Here is a 5,988-nt window from a genome sequence, read left to right as displayed (position 1 = left end):
ACGAACAGAGCTAAACTGATCGCGAAATCGCAAGGAAATTTTGAACAATGAAAAGAGAAGTGAAAGTGAAAATCGCCATTAATAAATTGACAGGGTGATTTTGAATATTTTAAAGTAAACAAACGGCATTTGGAAAATATTTCATTTAAATGTTAATGGTACGGATATCTATGAAAAGTTTATGGTGTATATGCAAGGTAGACAAAAAAATCTTTTCGTATTTCTAATCAAACTTCAACTTATATTTTTTATAATGGGTTGTCAAAAAAGTCTTGCGGCATTTTTATTGAATTTTTTTTATTGAAATTTAAATGAATTTTTGATGCCTCATACCCAGCTCTTGACCGATGCTACGGCTGCTACTATGCCGGTCTCTTTCTACCAATTCAGCGATTCAGCGAAAATACCGCAAGACTTTTTGACAACCTATTATTTATAATGAACTTTAACGAACCAAATATGTAAATTTGCGATTTTGCTAGAGACATTATTCCATCAGTGTAAAACTTTTCTGGTTTCTCTGGGAAAAACTGCGACAAGTACTTTTCACAAGCTTCTCTTGAAGCCATAAAGGCAGTTCTGTATTGACCGAAACAAATGGTAGTCCAATAGTGAATGCATCAAAACTTCCCAGCCAAGCTCTACCAGTTTTTGCCGAGCCATCAAAGATGTGTGTGGTCTAGCGTTGTTCTGATGAAAGGCGAAGCCCTTTCTGTTGATCAATTCTGGTCGTTTTTTTCGATTGCTTGCTTCAACCTCATCAGTTGTTGACAGTAAAATATAGAATCAAGCGCTCGACCAGGCTGGAGTAGCTCATAGAGGATGATTCGTTTCCAATCCCACCAAACACACAGCAGAAAATTTCGAGGCGTCAATCGAGGCCTTGCGACCGTTTGTTGAGTTTCACCACACTTGGACCATGATCTTTTTCACACATTATTATCGTATTTCATCCACTTTTCGACTCCTGTTACCCTTCGCTTTAGAAATGGTTCGATTTCATATCGTTTCAGCAAAGAATCGCAGATGTTAATTCGGCCCATTAAATTTTCCCTAGACAATTCATGTTGTGCCCAAAACATTGAGCTTCTTTTTGTAGCCAGCCTTTTTTAAATGATTCAAAACCGTTTGATGATGAATGTTAAGTTCCTTAGCGTTGTCATGGCTGCCTATGTGATGGTCCTGGAAAATCTTTTTCATAATTCCATCGACTTTTTCAACGTAAAGTCGACCACAGCGATGTGCTTCCTTTACATAATTTTTAATTCAAAAATTTGAAAATATAGCGAATTTCTTCATTATTTACATATATACTCATTTTTGAACAGCTGTAGCTTTCACAATAACAACAACAACAAAGGGATATATAAAAGAGAATATTGCCCGTTCATTAATCTCCAAAAGCCTAAATCAATCAGGCAATGTGGAATTTTATATCTCACAAAGATCTTTCATGATCGTTGTATCGTACGAAAAATTTAACCGTTATGATTTCAGTTTTTTTTTTTTTTTTTGTTAAGAAAAGTACTTATAAGAATTTTTAAATTTTTGGAAATATATGTGAAAGTTTCTCATCCACAACCTGATCTTTGAAGATTTGGCCACATTGGACTCAGTTCTTTCAATATTGTTAAACACTATGAGCCTCAAATAAATTATATGCACTTTTTATATTTAGGCACTACTTTTATTTCGAATTTGTAAAATGATTTTGTTCTTAAAAACTTTTGAGAAGATCTAAGGGATCGCACTCTGTCAAATGCTGACTCTTTTCGGCGATGTGCTCCTCTATACGATTCGCAAACGAAACTTCCGAGAAATTGCAACAATTGCGTATGGCCCTACTGCTTTTCACCTCCTTTCCTGTACAAATCAACCGTTTCACCCTCCTACATGTCCCGATCGCCGATTTGTATCGCGTTTTGGACTTTGGCCTCACCTACCCTTGCTTTTTATAAGTACAGTTTTCTTGTTGCCAAAGTTGGAACTCTCGATCACTGAGGAAAGCGCGGAAGCTCTTCCTTTTCTTTTATTATATTAGCTAACAGCGCTTTCTTGGTCCAAATCTTTATGAACAAGTGCGCTGTAGAGCTGGCTTGGCAGTAGTGCTATAACCTTATAGTACTATAACCCCGTTGCAGTGGAGATGTGGTCGCTGGCGGATGGGCCCGCTCGTGGTATCAGCTTGTCTCCCACCGACGTTTGGGCTGATAAGCTAGACCTTCATCTCTTCCTTTTTTCCATATTGAGTTCTGACTTCGGAACCTCATTAAGATTTGCTGTTGTATTCCGTCATTCACAAGAAGATGAATGGGGAAATACACCTCGCGGGATGACGCCTGCTTGCAATGTCATGACCCAGCCAGCCCAAAGGCCGTTAAGACGACGACATTACAAGCAGCGACTCAGTTAACACTCGCGCGAAGAATACAGCTAGTAGTTTTATCTTACTTAGCAAGGTAAATCTTCTTGGAATCTATTGCTTGTTTATCTAACTTCAAAGTCTCAGTCAAAATGTAAGTACCAAAAGTCTTACATGTAGCCTTCTGGAGAATCAACAGCGCAGCAAACAAACAATTTAACTTGTAGGGATGAAGATCAATCCACAAACGTTAAAAATTTGCAAAATTCGATTCAAACGTTGTGATTCATTACACCTTTTGAAAGAAAAGTACCTATGATTGGAAATATTTCAATATTTATACAAAACCTTAAGTTTCAAACCTTTACATAATAACAGTTTTGCACACACTGGATTCTGATTCTTGAATATTGTTATATACTCCGGGACTCCAATAAATTTTGAAGTATTCTCCATTGAATCGTAGCAATCCTTTATTCCTAATCCATAACACGGCTTTGTTCATAAAAATATCGTAAAAAGTTCGGAAAATTTTATAATTCTGTTTACCAATGTACTGGGACCATCATTTCGGTTACAAAAAAATACCTAAGCTTCTCTTTCTGTTACTTTCGACAGTTAGCATTTTGCCTTTAATCCACTCATTACACGCTCGTATGCGCCGCAAGACCATTGAACGGCAAAAGTGTCAATATTAATTAACTGCGATGCATTTGAGCTCCTTTGAGCCATCATTTAAGCCAACTAACATCAAATTATTGCTATCAATGGAAGCTCTACGTGCCAAGTTCACATTTTCCAAGCATTAAACGAGCTGACAGCCGCCACCACTGAAGCAGTCACGCTTCGTAATTGGCAATTTAATTCCATCAAAGTCGCTATTGGCAGCGCTTAGCAAAACCAGTATCCAGTTTATGAAAAGACAACGCTGACAACAACAACACTACTACAACTGTGTGCTCAATGCGTGTATACAATTCAAAAACGCATACCCTTGTTTCAATATATAACTGTCGTTGTACAGTATAACGGTAATGAAAGTCACTACAGTACAATGGAAAAACTTCTATTAGTGAAGGCTGAAAAGCCATAAAGTTGCAAAATTGTAAACTGTCAAATGAACATTTGTGGCGCTTCAGTAAAGCGCATAACTTGACAGCTCAGCTTAGTAGCAACACTGAATCCGGCGAGCTACATGCCTCATGGCAGCAAGGAAATGGCAATATTTCACTTTAATCACAGTGCATATCCAAACAGAAGTGCAACAAATATGGCTGCTTGCAACGCTAACTGAGCTTATGAACGAGTAGACAGCTTTAGCTTACATAATTGCTTCTACAGGGTAACATACGCAGAATCATGTGCATATTATTGCTCGTAGAAAGTTGCTAGTCAAGGTTTCATATTTCGTAAGAAGATTGAAAGCTGAAATTTAAAGTCAGACATTTTTTAACCTTTCTAGGTTCCTTCCGAGGTTCTCTACTTTTTTAAAGAAAAAACAAAGGAACTTCAAATTTATTGCGGAATGTTTATTATTATTTGAAAAACCATTCTTTGGCATTTATTGTTTGAAGACTATTTCTTTCAAATGTTGACCATGGCTACGTCTCAGATGGCCAATCCTTTGATGTCAATTTTTGAGCATTTCGACAGGTAGCTGGCGTATGGAACGTGAAATATTTTGCTGCAAGGCCTGAATCGAAGCAGTACTATCCGCATAGTTTTTATATATCCCCACAGGAAAAGTCTAACGGTAAGATATCACAGAATCCTTGTGACCAATCGATCGGCCCAAAACGTGAAATTATCTACTCACCGAAGAGTTCTCTCAATAAATCCATTGATTGTTGCGATGTGTGGGTAGTGGCGCCGTCTTGTTGAAACTACATAAATGTCTTCGAGATCATATTTTTCAATTTTAGACATCAAGTAGTCGGCTATCTTGACGCGATAACGATCGCAATTGACGGTTACACCTTTCGAATCAAAATTTTTTAGTATTTTTTCCGACAAACAAAAATTGTCGAAATTTGACTTAAATTTTCGAGTACTTTTTCCACTAAATCAAGTCCTTTGTATAGGAGAGCACGTCCAATATTGACTTCTAAAGCTTGAAGAGAGCCTACTTTATTGCTAAAGACTAATGACTTCAAATATGGCCACAATAAGTAATTTAATAGTATTAAATCACAACTTCTGGGAGGCTATTCAGTGTCACAATTTCTTGAAATAATCTCCAAACTTTTCTCGCAACAATTCGGTTGTTGCACGCTGTGTGATACATAGCCTGTCTTTTTGGAATCAGATGATGTCAAGATCAACTTTGCGGTCATAAAAAGTAACAGTATAGTAGAGAGACAGTAACGGCTTCACTTTGAAAGAAGTACGGACCGATGATTCCACCAAACCAAAAACCACACTAAACTATCACTTTAGATGAATGTAATGGATGTTCATGAATAATTTGTGGATTTTCTTCGCATCAGAATCGAGAGTATTGTTTATTTACCGCACCACTCAGATGAAAGTGGGCCTCATAGAAGAAGATAATTAAAAAAAAAATCGTTATCGTTTTCAGGTTAGGCTGAGAGGGACCTCAGGGTCCTCAACTACATACTAAAGCGTTTTTTTGCGACCTCATCGTTTGTGCAAAAGATACAGGTCTCTTGGTACGAGTGCAGCATTGACCCGCTTTATACCGAAAACGTTAACGACACATTAGATAAGTTTTTGATGATTTGATTAGTTTATGTCAAAAATTATTGTTTAGCTATTAAGCCGTATGCACTAACAATTGTTGTATTTTCTATGTCGAATTTAGCTCATGTACTTGTATATGCAATAGGTATATTGAGGACATACAAGCCATACATGAATGAATTTGTGCGTAATTAAGCTTTATAGCTTCCCGGTTGCGTGCATCTAAACCGATCATTAGTGTGCGCATAAGCGATTATTAACGTTTAGTGTCCCATGTACATTGCCGAAACCGCATTGTTTATGCGTAATTAATAAATGCAGCGAGGCATAACTTCAAGCCAAAACATCAGCAGAAATAATTACCCATTTTAATGTGGTTGTGGGTGCAAAATGGATGAGACATAAGCATGTGCACAAGACTTACCGCCAAAACTAAGTAACTTTAGAATTGTGATTTATACTCAAATCATACAATTTCAATCAACAAATCTTTTTCGTAAGCGAAACTTAAGAATTCTACCAAATTTAATAATATATTTCATTTTATTATACCCTGAATGTCACGTCACGAAGTTTGTAACACCCAGAATAAAGCGTCGGAGACCCTTTAAAGTAAAATGATCAATATGTTGAGCTGAGTCGATTCCGTCTGTCGTCTAGATATATACGAACTAGTCAATCAGTTTTTAAGATATCCTTTTGAAAGTTTGCAAACGTCATTTTCTCTTCAAGAAGCTGCTCAATTGTCGGAACGGCCGATATCGGACCACTATAACATATAGCTGCCATATAAACTTAACGGAATCAAGTTCTTGTATGGAAAACTTTCACATTTGACAAAGTATCTTCACGAAATTCGGTATGAGTTATTGTTTGTAAAAATAATGTAATATTCGAAGAAATTGTTTAGATCGGCTTACTATAGC

This window comes from Bactrocera neohumeralis, chromosome 2 (assembly GCF_024586455.1).
Source record: "Bactrocera neohumeralis isolate Rockhampton chromosome 2, APGP_CSIRO_Bneo_wtdbg2-racon-allhic-juicebox.fasta_v2, whole genome shotgun sequence".
NCBI classification, from domain to species: domain Eukaryota; kingdom Metazoa; phylum Arthropoda; class Insecta; order Diptera; family Tephritidae; genus Bactrocera; species Bactrocera neohumeralis.
This window is presented reverse-complemented; position numbering follows the sequence as displayed.